This window comes from Crotalus tigris, unplaced genomic scaffold, assembly GCF_016545835.1.
Source record: "Crotalus tigris isolate CLP2741 ecotype Arizona unplaced genomic scaffold, ASM1654583v1 scf7180000023722.550826, whole genome shotgun sequence".
NCBI lineage: Eukaryota > Metazoa > Chordata > Lepidosauria > Squamata > Viperidae > Crotalus > Crotalus tigris.
In genome coordinates this window covers 368,881-383,476 of record NW_024100140.1, presented here as the reverse complement: position 1 = coordinate 383,476, position 14,596 = coordinate 368,881, and the positions used below count along the sequence as shown (strand labels likewise).

Genomic DNA, 14,596 nt, shown 5'->3' with positions numbered 1-14,596 from the left:
CAAAGATTAAGGAAACTAGAATGTTTGAATTTGGGGTGAGGTGGGAAGAACATGAATATTTGGAGCCCTGTTGTAGAAAAAAATGTTCTCTTTTAGTCCCATGGGATATACAGTAGTCTTCCTAGTATAGGAAAGTAGGCAATGTTAGGAAACGTCTGGACTCTCCTTTACTAGATGTATTGAAATAATGGCTGGGGATCATCTTTGGGGATGCTTTAATACAGATTTTACAGAACAGAAGCTGGATTTGAGTGCCATAATGGTCCATTTGATATTTGATTCAATGGTGAGTCATGTTCAGCAAAAATTATTCTAAGCAGCCAAGCTGTTTAGTCTCTAACTTTTTCCTCTCAAGACTTGTGCTTTCTAACCTTGTTTGCTCAAATTTCCTTCCTTTTTTTAGTGCAACTATGATTTGCTATTAGATCAAATCAATCAAGTTATGTTTAATTAAATATAAAATCAGAATCTGAACACAGTTTCAAAGGTTAGTTAAGCCTGCCCAACTTGATACCCTCCCCATAAATTGGATTATGGCTTCCATCACTCCGATCAGCAAGGATTAAAATTATTCAGGAGGCTATTAACCCGATGCAATTCCGCAAGACCTTCTCAGTTGGACGGCGGAGACTCGCTCGGAGAGTTGGTTTCTTTAACTCAACAGAAACTCCGAGAAATCAGCGTCGAGGGTAGGGATCATTAGGCATGCCTAAGGGAGTGTCCCGGCCTTTAAAAGCAGCCTCTATTCGGGGGCGAGAGGCGGCGACGGTTTTCTCATAGCGAGCAGCTTCACTTGGCTCCTCCCCGCCTTTAGCCCTGTGTGTAGTGAGGAAGCAGTTTCTTTCGGAGACAAGGCGAAGCATCGCGGTTCTCAAGCTGGTTGGGTTGCTGCACCCACAGTTCTTCCTCGAGTCGAGGCACCTCCCAGACCCGCTAGGGGTTCTTCCTCCGGCAATTGGTGAAGTGCCGAGTCTGCTGCTCAATTCCGAGAGGGTGGCGAGGAGCAAACTTTCAGCATTGGCGTCGCTGTGGGCTGCTCGGCGGAGCCTCTTTAAAGAAAGCAAAGCGGACTAGCGGCGTCGATTCAGAAAGGGAAGGCGAGCGAGTCTCAGGTGCGGAAAAATGGGGCGGTGGGACTGTGGAGGCAAGCAAAATAACCCCTAAAGTAGGGAATTGGGAGGAACGATCCGCCGGGCGTATTCGGAAAGGACGCTATTTCGTTTCCGAAATTTGTCTCGCCTTCTACTCTCTCGGTCTTCTGGGGGTTGGCGTTCAGCTCCTCGTGAAACTTTGCCGTTAGGCGGAAATGGAAAATGGGTATGCATCCACCTAAGTGCCCGTGCGTGCGGTGCTCGTGCTTTGCATCAGGTTTTTCTCCACACAGGTGTGAAATCTCACTCCCCGCACGCTCCTGCTTTTTTTTTTTTATTTAAATCTGCGCAATAGGCGACCTGCGGTTACCGTTGGTTATTGACGAAGCTTGGAGTTTTTGCAGATCCGAGGATTCTCTCTTCCAGGTTGAATTTGAAGCAGAACCATTTGGAAAACGGGGGGGGGGATGTTAAAGAGCCCCGTCTGTTGATTTCTTTGCAATTGAGGAAAGAAGAAAAAGAAACAATGCGACAACGGATCGCGGCCTTTATTATTGGTTTTATTAAAGAATTTAAAGGAAGAAAGTTGAGAATTGGTGCTTGTGTTTTGCTAGCCTCTAGTATTGAATTATTCTTGAAAACATCTAAGAAGGATAGCTTCTGAAGATCCCATAATGGAAGGTAGTAAGAGAACAGGAAAATTAAGGGCTTTTATATCTAACGCTGGAGCTATCTCGGCATATCCCACAATGAGTAAAAGTCTGTGCTGAAATGGTTACGGTAGAATGTCATTACATCCTATAGAAATGTACATTGGTATCAGAAACAAAATAGGTTTAATCCCCCCCCCCAAGCAGCTAGATATGATGCTTCCTCAATAATAGATGTCATTGCTGAAAGATCTAGCATAAACTTCGTTGAACAGTTTTTTTATTATTTGATGTTATCTCTGTGAAAGTCTTTTATGACTCTTAAGGAGGTATGCAAATTTTCTGTTGATGCTTCTTGGGCCTAATGCAAAGTATACAAGATATATTAGTGTTGGTGATGTGTCTAGCTGCAGGCTCAAACTAAACTTGTCAATTATGGCTTTTTAAAAACTAGCAATATTTTTCACAGTGTTCTAGAAACAGCCATTGGTAGTTTTTTTTAAATTTTATCTAAATTTAATTTTGTCTAAATCTTAGCATTTTTTCCAATATACAGTAAACTACATCAGGGCTTTTCAACCTTCTCACCGATTGTACCACTTTTAGGATATGGCAATATTTGAGTACCACCTAGAAAGGTGTCAAAAACTTGATGACCAAAAAAAAAACCTGTTCAAAGTTGCAATTGCACTTAAATGACTTAAGACCATTTTCACACTTATAACCATTGCAGCATGCCCAGGGTCATGTGATTATATTTGGATGCTTGGCAACTGATTTACATTTATGATGGTCATAGTGTCCCAGGGTGATGTGATCCCCTTTTGCAACCTTTTGACAAGCAAAGTCAATGGCAGGGCTGCTGGCGGCCAAGTGCTAAGGCGGGACTTCCTTTCTTCCCTCCCTTCCCTGCCTCCCTTTTTCTCATGCCCACCTGAAGGAAGAATTTGAACCCCCCCCCATATTTTCTCTCTTCCATATATTCATCAAACAAGGAAAACCTCCAGAGATAAAAAAGACAAACTGCTGAGTGAACTAGCTTAAAAAGGCACATTTTCCTTTAAGAATTAGCTACTGGCTAGAAAGGAAAGTTGAGCGCAGCCGTCACTTAAGAAAAAAAAAATGTACTAAGTTTTGGCTGCGGGTAAGGCAGCCTCCCCAAATGGCTCCATTCATAACTAAAGGAATGCTACAGGCAAAATCCATTCAGGAGAAAAATACTGCAAAATCCCTTGCAGCAAAACTTACAGCTAACAATAGTAAAGCAATAGAAGCTAACATCAGACATCAGCCAAATAGAAATTGCCAAATACTCCTTAAGAACACAAGGCCCACATTGCACAAATCCCAGAACTTCAAAGTCACAAAAGTACATAAGAATCCTTCCACTCTCCATCTCCTTCCCTCCTCTGTGCCTCACCTCCAGCCATTGCTGCTTTTTTTCATTCCTCTTGGAGAGTGACCCCTCCCCCACTGCATTTCTTGCCTGTTTGCTGCTGCCAGCACAAGTGGCTGCTACAGCAGTTGTAGATCTGCTCATGGCTGGCCTGCTTGATTCCTCCTCTTCCTCCTGTGCAGCTAGAGTTGACTCTGCCTCCTCCCAAGGCTGCTGCTGCGCTCTCTCTCTCTCTCTCTCTCTCTCTCTCTCACCTGCCCAAACTGCCTCCTTTTATAGCCTCTTCTGTCTCTGCCCCCCTCCTCCTCCTCCTTTCTCATGGGGGAGGGTGAGCCAGAAGTAAGCCTGTGGCTTTTGCCTCCCCTCAGCCACTCTGCAGCTCCAGAAGACTCTCACAGTAAGTCCTTGCCTGTGCTGGCTCTTTCCCTCCCCCTCTACACTTGGCTAGGCAGGGCTGCGTACCACCTGCCACTCTTTAATGTACCACAAGTGATACATGTACCACCGGTTGAAAAGCCTTGAACTATATTACTTTTCTTTAACTTTCTCTAATTTGGTATCTAAGTATCACCACAGTGACATTAGCACAACATCTGTTAGAGTTGAACATGCCAGGGCTTTAACATAAGAATATACAAAAATGCTGTTATGTCAAATCTATCATCTATCTAGTCTAGCACTGGACTCTCACAGTGTTAAAGCCAGTGTCTGTAGCTGGTTTCTCTAATGAGATGTCCTATACTTTTTTTGAGTGACAAATGGTAAGAAGACTGTTAATGTGGAGACACAAACCACTTAAAACTAAAGGATGTTGTGATTTTTACCATATGAATGATGAAGTCAGGTCACAATAGAATAGGTGGATTGAGGTACAGCAGTGCATATGCTATATTCAGAAAGCTAAATTGGCTTTAGGGAGAACTCTTTAAAGGACTTTCAGAATGCAGTGGATGTGGGATTGTAAATATACTTATTTTCTTGATAGAGAAGGCTCCTGTTAAGCTAATAGCTATTACCACTTGTGCAAATAGCAATTGGATTTCTTAGATTTGCTCTACTTACTTATCCTACTAAAAATATATCTGGTAGTTAGAATGGCCTTAGAAGCAATCCTTGACTACGTGGTTTGAAAAATTGGATTAAGCATTTAGGATAGGAGTATCATCAGAGCTTCCCAGTTTGTGTTTCCCTATCTACTCCAGCAAAGAAAAAATATAAATGGAGCAAAGAAGCAAAATCATACTTCTGGTGGGGGAGGAGGTTATATGGATTTGTAAATCAGTTACTCCACTAATTTCTCTGCATATATATTTAACCTGTTTTGGATTAACAGATCTGAAGATGCTCTGGAATTCCTTGGTTTCATTGGGGATGCTGGTAAAATATTTGTAGGTATATTTTTATTAGTTTTGCCATGAGTCTGTTTGAATAAATAATCGTCTCTGCAATGAAATAGAGTCTATTTAAAATTAGTTTGGATTACTATAATGTAGTCTTTGTGGGATTGCATTTTAAACAAGATTGGAAACTTCAGTTGATACAAAACATAGCCACAAGAATGCTGGTAAACATAAAGTGTTGGAAATATGGCATATTATTTTTGTTTGATTGTATGGTTTTGTTCCCAATACCAGTTCAAAGCACCCTAAAGCCAAAATTGTCTGGCTTGATTGTCTGGCTCATCACCTGTTATCATGCTAGGTCCATATTATGCACGTGAGCATACATTGTCAAGGCATAGATTGGTCAGATTTGCTTCCCACAAGCAAAATTAATTGTGAATTGACAAGGAAGGTTAAAAATTGCTCTAGTAAGTCCCCCCAGCTTTTCTATCTTGCACTGTGCCCTCTGCCCCATTGTCTTCCTGCACTCATGCAGCATCACATTGCTCCGCCCAGCATCCTCCAACTCACCCATACCTGTGCCTGGCCACTATTACCACCACCATGTGGCATCCCCACACTTCATAGTTGAGGCTCCCACTGCTTCCTGCTTAATAACCTGCATTTCTTGGGGTTATGACAGCAATCAAACTGCTGAGATTGTCATTATCAAGCAATGCAGTTATGTGACATTGCCATTTACAATTGTATCCCTTAGTATTCCTGTATTGGAATAAATAGCAACAAGAACAATAAGTTACTGAAGTTTTTGTAAGAATTTCAGTATTAAGGTGGGATATATGAAGCATTCTGAATCTTCAGAATATGCTATATAAATGCTAGGTATTGTATCTATTAAATTATATGTATTAGTTTTCCATAGTTTGGTGCCTTCCAGATGTTAAAATCCTGGCTCCCATAATTCCCATCTGCTGTGCGGTTTTGGGGTTATGGGTCTGGGTGAGCACTCATTGAAACAAATGGAAATGTATCCATACATATAATGTCCAATACCTGCATAGTTCATGTAACTTAATTAAGGCTTGATAACAGATTGTTTATATAATAAATGAGTAAATTAACCTGTACAATGCCTCAAGATCCTGGCCATTTTGAATTTCATAGAAATTTTGAAACCGTTCTGTAGCGCTATTCTTTGTATTTCTCCACTGCGTCTCCCAACTTTATTTTCTTCGATTGATAAAACTAATTGCTTATATCTGCACGACATATTGTATATATGTGGTCTATTTCCAAATTCAACAGAAAGATTTATCACTTTTTCTTCACAAAATGTTAAGACTTCAAGCCTTGTCAGAATATATATAAATTTGCTGGGTTTAAATTTTATATATGATCTATCAGTGGGTTACTTGTACAATAATACAGTGCAGTGTGCTATGATAGCATATTGTACAATAATATGCTTTTTTAAAAAACAGAAGAAAGCATTAACACATAGAGATAGCATTTCCTCACTAGTGGTTTGTAGTATCTCGTAGTGTGACCCAACTATTGTTGCAATTTAAAGCATGTCCTCATACTATTTTAGCGGTACAATGAAGGCTGGATAACTCTTGAAGACACTAAAAAAACCTAGTGGAAAAATGACCACGTGTGACACCCTTCTTCCCAAATACAATATTTTGTGCCTGAGGTTTCTGACAGAAAACAGATTTAACAAGAGCAGAACGTGAATAGTGCCTTAAACCATGGACCAAGTACTCTATTTCCACTTCCTATATAATCACAAAAGAATTTTTTCCCAAATAGTCAGGCAAGGCAGGATATGTGGATGTCAGCAAATATTGAATAGAGAAGGAGAAACTTCTCTTTCCAATTAGATTGCTCTGAAAATGTCCTGCCTATTTGTTAATTTAGAAAAAAAAAATAGTGGTATGAATGAATGCCCCTCCTTTAAGTTTCTGTTACTCCCAGGAAAATTGTTTAGGGGTGCAGAGAGGGATAATCCTTGCTTCTGCAATGGAAATCTCCTGAAAATCCTTGCCATATGACTATTAAGAAAAAAAAAAACCTTCTATACTCTATAGAGATTTGCTGTACATGACCTAACTCCTGAAAATCATTCCCCTTGGTAGACAGCTGTAAACTTTAGAGGAAAACCTTGCTTTGTGCTAATGGACATTCCATTTTAAATGAAATGGCTATGTGGAAGGAGGATTTTCGGGGAGTGCTAATAAGAGGGAAGGTCTTTAACATTTGATGTCAAGAAAATATATTCATAGTTAAGACAGCAAAGTCCCATGCCTAGCAGGGTTTTTACTTTGTAAAAATATTAAATTTCCCCTTTCCACTTAAAAATGTTCAAAGAAAAACTAATAAAAGCTTTATTTTATCCCAGTTGCTACTTTTTTGTTTAATTAGTTTTCCTCCGCTTATGTATTGTCTTCGACTTACAACCATTCACTTACTGTCTGTTTGAAGTTACAGTGGCAATGAAAAAGTGACTTATGACCAGCTTTCACACTTGTAACCGTTGCAGCAAAGTCATGTGATTAGAATTATTTAAGGTTACGTGAAGAACTGTCTCACCCCATTGGGAGTGGCCTTCTCCATCCACCTCCTCTTTCAGCAGAGGAGGCATGCTGTGGGCCCCATAGATCAAGGACTTCCAATTGGCGGAGTCCAGGAGAAGAGCCTTCTCTGCTGTTTCCTGCCCTTTGGAATATCTCCCCCCGAAGAGATATCCGCTCCCACCCTTCTGACCTTCTGCAAGAACTTGAAGACCTGGCTCTGCCTGATGGCTTGAGGCCCAACAGAGGAGTATCACACTGAAGATGGTAGATGAATTAAGAGGCAGTCTCACAGCCTCCCCTGTACATCATGCTCCCTTCCTACCATTTTTAACAATAGTTCTATTTTTGATTATAATTTCAATTTGTATTGTTTTAGGAATATTTATCTTTTATGCTCTTCATGCTCTAATCCAGGGCTTTTCAACCTTTTCACCCATTGTACCACTTTTAGGATATGGCAACATCCAAGGATCACCAGTCGCCTAGAAACTTGACAAAAAAAAAAAAAAGAAAAAAAGAGATGTACAGGTAGTCCTCAACTTACAACAGTTTGCTTAGTGACTGTTTGAAGTTACAATGGCACTGAAAAAGTGCCCCCCAAGGCACAGCCGAGCAAGATACCTGCCTGCCCACCCAGTGGCGCTCTTCTTCCTGTCTGAGGTTTTCATTGTTGTAAGCATTTTTGTTGAGGATTGGCAGTGGGGGTGGAGTGGGGGTGTTTGGTTTTTATTCCCCTGTCTGCTGGGTGGTTGCAGCAGATTTTGGTCACTTCACCTGACCCTGGGACACTGTGACCGTCATAAATATGGATCAGTTGCCAAGCATCTGAATATAAATCACAAGACCCTGGAGATGCTGCAACATTCCAGCTGATCGGCACTTCTCCTGGGCTCAGCAGAACGCCAGGATCAGTGCCAAGCTCCAGCTGGAGCCTGGTGTTGATCCTGGCGCTTCCACTGAGCCCTGACAGCCCCGAAGAAGCGCTGATCCTGGCACTTCTGCTGAGTCCTGACAGCCCTGCAGCTCCAGCCATCTCTCGCTCAGGCTTGTGCAGTGCTCCCACTGGTTCAGCTCATTCCCCTTCCCCGCTACCACTTTTCTAGGATGGTCACGTACCACCTGTCATGTGCCAATGTACCACAGGTGGTACCTGTACCACTGGTTGAAAAACCCTGCTCTAATCCACCCAGAGTTGTTTCATTATGAGATGAGTGACAAATAAAATACTCTTTATGACCCTGTAATCCTTAATTCAGAATACAGTCAGAGTGACTGAATGGAGCTGAGCATTTATTGGACGGATGTCCTTCCTGATACCATGCAGAGTTCACAGCAGATATTTTTTCTTTGCGCCTTAAGAGAAAAACATCTGCCACTACTTAGGATTGAACTCTCAGCCTTCTAAATGGGAGGGGAGCATCTTCACCATGCTGCTCATGGGTGACAAATACATTTAATAAATAAATTATAAAATAAATGCAAATTTGGTGCTTTGCAACTGACATATGTTTATGACAGTTACACTGTTCCAGTATCATGTGATTACCATTTGTAATGTTCCCAGCTAGCTTCTTACAACAAAGTCATTGGGGGGGGGAGCCAGATTCACTTAACAATCCCATTATTCATTGCAGTGATTTGCCTAACAATTATGGCAAAAAATATCATATAATGGGGCATGACATATTTAACTATTTCTAAGCAATGGAAATTTTGGGCTTAATTGTGGTCTTTTAAGTCGGAGACTGCCTGCATTGTGATTTTCATTGATGTTTATACTTTACTGTTGTTAGTCTTTTTTGTGAAATATTTAGCTTTATGTTACGATTCATATCTTCTTGTTCTGTCCATAGTTATTCTTTTATATCTTGAAAATTTATATATACCATACCATACAATTTGACATTTGAGAAAAGCTATATTAAAGCAAGAGTTAGAAATAGGTACTTTTTTTTTTACAGATACTTATTATAGAAGATACTCTTCCCATATCTATTTTTGTGTCCATTCCAGTTGATCTAACCTAGCATAGAATTGCACAAGAGAGTTTAATACTGTTGTGATTCTGATAATAAGAATTCTTCCTTAAGAGGAGAAAGGATCCAAAGATATTTTATTAGTAATTGACTGATCTTACTTTCTCTGTGTACATTGTAGACTGACTTAATCAGGATTAGGCTGTTTTAGGAAGTAGAACTGAAGCAGAGTTAACATAGGCTTGTATGGACTAAAACTACTAACTGCATCACTAAACTGAAGTGGTAAATGAGAGCAAAAATGCAGACAAACAAGAAACAAACAAAAGGTATGCTTGCCAGACCCTCATCAGATTTAGTAGTACAAAATAAAATGCATATAAACATCTTACCCCCACTCCCAAATCATCAATAGGGGTTGAATATATAGTATTTCAGCTAGGAATAAAAAAAAATCAGATTGTGTCTAAGAGTTTTGAGATGGGTGTGATTGACAACTTAAAATCCTGAATAAGAGCACCATAGAGTTAGGAGGAAAGAGTACCCTGCTACATTTTGTTGGAAATCCCACTTGGGTTTTTTTGTTTGTTTGAAAATTCTTCAGTGTATTATTACATTTTATATGACTTGATTTTCAGATAACTATGAGTATAATACATAACTAAAACAACTAGATGATCAGTTATGTGACAGGTTCCATAGATATGTCAGGATAATAGAGTTCTTTTTCCTCTCTCAAATCTCATTCTATTTTAAGACTCTATGTCTGGATTGCATTTGTGCATTTTTGTTGCTCTGTTAAGAGATTATATATCTGTGGAACAGCAGCGGTTTCTGTAAAAGTGGAATCTGATGAAATGTGTGAAAAATAGTTATTTTAGCTGCACATGAACTTGCTGAAAAATGGGAATTGTAGTATTTTTTTTCTCCCACAACCATGATGAGATATCTTTCATAACCAGGAGGTGTCCTATTAATGATGCTCTCAGCATGCTGCCAACGTCTTAAAAATGGAATTTGAATGGACTCCCCTTTGAGTTTATGTGTGATATTGTTAGATTGGTCAGAGGGTTGCTGTTAAGCAACATAAAACAAAATTTACATACTAGGAAACAGCCTGGTAACTATTAGCACTTAATCATATTGATCTAAATATTTCTGCAAGTAATCCTGCCAGCTGAGTGGACCTGATGATTGATTTTTTTAAAAAAAAAATCCTGCAATTAATTTATTTCAGTTGAGATTATTTACACTATAATTTGAAATCTTTAATTCAAGCAAAAAGTTAATCTATTTGTCTTTAGATCAGTACTATTTTAAAAAAAAACAATCACTTCAATTGGAGACTTTTATTTATATCTCAGACTTAAAAGTATTACAACAGAAATGATGGACCAATTGATTTCTTGTTATTTTTGTTATCCTGTAGTCCTTATTTCTAGCATGGAAAATATCATAATTTTGAATGTACTGTGTAATTCTTTTATGTTTATTATTGTCTATCTTTTCTTTAGTCTATTATGTTCATACTCTTAACTTTTGCATAACACTGTCTGTTCTAGTTGTGCGATCATGAGTGGCCACGTTGCATTAGAGCAGTGATGGCAAACCTTTTAGAGACCGAGTGCTTAAACTGCAACCCAAAACCCACTTATGTATCATTGGGTGCTGGGTGGGTGTGGCCCATTGGGTGGGCATGGCCCATTGGGTGGGCATGTCTTCGGTGGTAATGGCAGACTGGGTGGGACTAAAAAGTTCAATCGATCAATTCCAACTTTGCGAGATCTTTTTTGTCCCACCAGAAGTTGAAATTGATTGATTGATTGAACCTGTTGTTTTTTTTTGCACACGGCGGCAGAGGCCTAAAGCGAAAAGGTTTTATAAAACCCAGCTGAAGGCCTAGGACAGGGGCAACGGCGCACATGCCTACAGAGAGGGCTCTGCATGTCACCTGTGGCACGTGTGCCATAAGTTCGTCACCATGGTATTAAGAGTATCCAGATAGTGGGATTATAGTTCTGCTTTTATGAGTAGGGAATGAGAAATAATTTCATCTGTGGTGGGACACCACCCTTGGGAAATTACACTAAACTGTTAACTTCGTTGGAGAATTTATAGAAAGAATTGTGTGAAACTGAAATTATTATATAGAAAAGGAAGAGATAATTTGAAGACATATACATGCATACATACAGGTTGTCCTTGTTTAGTGACCATAGTGGGAACTTGCAACTTGGTCATTAAATGACATAGTCACTAATTAGAAAATCATGTTACTTCAACTGTGCTTACAACTTCAGATTTCTTTTGCGGTATCAGAAATACATGAGCCCAAACAGCTAGATAAGCCGAATCAACAGGGAGAATTTCTATAATTTAACTAACAAGGATGCCTGATACAGGGGCAAATCTTAAAGCCCTTTTTTCTTACTTCCACACCATTTGGAATGCTTACTGTTGTGCTGGGATATACTATATAGCAGTGGTGGTGAACCTATGGTACGCATGCCAGAGACGGCACTCAGAGCCCTCTCTGTGGGCACGCGTGCTGTTGCCTCAGCAGAGTTCGCCAGAGTAGCGAGCACGTGGTGTTTGGAAGCGACAGGGCAGGAAGTGAGTGAGCAAGCAGTGTTGGCCCCAGGGGAAGCCCCGGAGATGGCGAGGGACTGGCCCCTGCCACCCTGGTCCCAGGCACGCTCACCCAATCTGTTGTGACCACTGCAGCCATGCCCACCCAGTGGGCCACGCCCCCCCTGAGGGCACCACAATACTGATGCAGCCCTGGCACTTTGTGATAAATAAGTGGGTTTGGGTTGCAGTTTGGGCACTCGGTCTCTAAAAGGTTCTCCATCACTGCTATATAGGAAGAAAAGTATCAATGTTTGCATTTACATTCATTGAAAAAAAGAGATTAGAAGAGAGTAAACAGGCACAAATGGGAAATACATATCAAAAGGAATGGGCTGATGTTGGCAGTTTGCCTAGTGTGATCCTGGTTTCAAGTTCCAAGCCACTTAAAAAAACAACGATGTAAAAGTGATTAAAATCTTGTTAGTTTCAGGCAGCAGCTGTGAGCTACCTAAATAAGATCACAGAGATGAGCCTATTATCCTGAGGTTAACATTTTTTTAGGGACATTCTGTGCTGCAGAAAAAAACAGGAAGAGATAACTTCTTTAGGCAATCCCTTTGCTTTGTGACAAGGGGAAGGAAAAAATGGGTCAGGGACCAGCAACATCAACTAATTGACTATAATGGTGAACATTTGACTGAGAGAGACTGCATAAAGTCATAAAGGTGAGCATTAGTTGTAAAATTACTTTTTTTTATCACCCAAGGGACTTGTTAAGCAAACACATACATACATACATACATACATACATACATACATACATACATACATACATACATACCTATACACACACATACACATTATTCTGTTCTGGAGAAAGCAACAAACAGACCACCAAATAGTGAGCAATAGAAATAAAAGGTATAAGATTTGAGATGAGAACAGGTAGTCCAGCTTAATACATCTTATTCCATTCACTAAATTTCTCCAGAATTTTGCTAATGTTCCTTGTTTTCACCATCTACTTAAATTGATTTGTATATAATTGTATTTTTTCTTTAAATTTCACACTTCTCTCTTCTTGAGTATCATTTCCTTCCAACTACAACTTCTTAATTGGCTCTCATTCTTCGCTTCCTCACAATACCATTCTCTTTCCCTTTATGTTGAGTGATAACACCATTGTCAAAAATTACTTTGCTGATGTGCCATTTGTTGGTTCTCATGCAATGCGTTTAGAAACTACATAAAGAAAATAGATACATTTATGTTTTAACAGTGTATTAATAGTGTAAATATTGTTTAAGGCAGTGGTTCTCAACCTGTGGGTCGGGACCCCATTTGGGGTCGAATGACCATTTCATGGGGGTCGCCAAACAATGCAGTCCGCCATTTTTTCCCCTTTTCCTTAGCTGTGCACTCCCTTTTATTCTATTGGCTTTTGATTGTCCAGGCTGTCTCTGCCCTGCTGAGCCTGCCAAAAGTCCCATTCTGCAAATGGTGCTGCACCAGTTGAGTAGTCCTTGACTTACGACCGGTTGAGTAGTCCTTGACTTACGACCGGCTGGGGGTCACGGCATTAAAAAGGTTGAGAACCACTGGTTTAAGGGATTTGTTTGTTGCTTGGAACCATAAGGACTGTAGGGAGTTTATAGAACTTCCATGCAAAGCACAATACAAGTCAATATAATAATTAAAGTAGTAATTATTTAATATGGAGTTAAATTAAAGCTAAAGCCAATATGTTAAATTGATGATGCTATTGATTATAATTAATTCCTAAAAGCCTTCTAGAAGAGACAGCCCCAATAGAGCATCCTTAGTCAGCCTGCAAACTATTCTAGAGAGAATTGCTATAGAAAACACCCACTGAATTGGTTGTTTTTCCAGATGTTTCATTATCCAAGTAGATAACATCATCAGAACATCAGATCCCACAGTTCTTAACTCCAACCTACAAATATTTTCTTATATCAGTATTCATCATAGTTCCTGGTAAATGCAGATTTTTAGAAGGCATTTCTTAGTTTGGGTAGGATAGATAGAAATGTTGGGAAAAGATGGTCCTAAGATATACAAGCCACAGCTTTTTAGGTACAACCAACACTTTAAATTGCACTCAGAAACCTATTGGTAACTAGTGCAGCTCCCAGAATTGAAGTGTAGTCTAGTGGTAATTGATCATATGCATGCCACTCCATTCTAGATTAGCTACATTTCCAGTGATTTTCAGGGATTGTCCCATGTAAAATAAATAATCTACATGTTACAAGGGCATGGACGACTATCTTTGATGCATCTTCTTCCAAATAAGGCCTTGATTGGCTGACACTCTGCAAAAGCCCCACTTGCCACAGTTTCCACTATTCTTTGAGGATCCCCAAATGAAAACTGCTCTTTCTATCCAAAAACAACCCCATAAAGAGTAAAATATAATAGAATAAAAAGTTTAGATGAATGCATTTTATCTGTTATGGTTTCCCCATTTACACCCTTACCACCTCCAGATGCTAGATCTTGATTTCCATCACATTTTTTTCAGTGAGCCCATGGTAGAATTGTATAACTAAGTATCATCTATCTGCATATTAATGATACCTCACTTTGAACTGATAGATGTCCACTGGTCCAATACAGATGTTGAATAGGATAAGGGGCATTTCATACAGATAATCTTGATTTATGAATAATTGTTTAAAACTGTTCAAAGTTACAACTGCTTTGGAAAGAGTGTTTTATAGGCTATAAATTACTTCCACTATAAAGTACTAACATTGCACCATATACATATCCCAGTTACATGATCGCATTTTGGATGCTTGACAATTTACTTGCATTTATAACCTGTTGCAGCATCCTATAGTGATGTGTCCAGAATTCGTAGCAAAAAACACATTTAAAAAAATGGATTTGCTTAATGGCCATGCTATTCACTTAACTATTGTAAAAACCAGGTGAAAAATTAAGTCCAGTTACTCAGATTCGCACAACTT

The 14,596-nt window shown here is 39.5% G+C and overlaps 1 protein-coding gene across 1 annotated transcript in view; it reads left to right on the top strand.

Annotated features, from left to right (window-relative positions):
• Nucleotides 1–746: 746 nt before the first annotated feature.
• Nucleotides 747–14,596, top strand: part of RFTN1 (raftlin, lipid raft linker 1) — a 118,454-nt gene continuing 104,604 nt past the window's right edge. The window contains exon 1 of the mRNA XM_039321231.1: nucleotides 747–1,112. The gene's annotated coding sequence lies outside the window, so the exon portion shown is untranslated. The remainder of the gene's footprint in view (nucleotides 1,113–14,596) is intronic.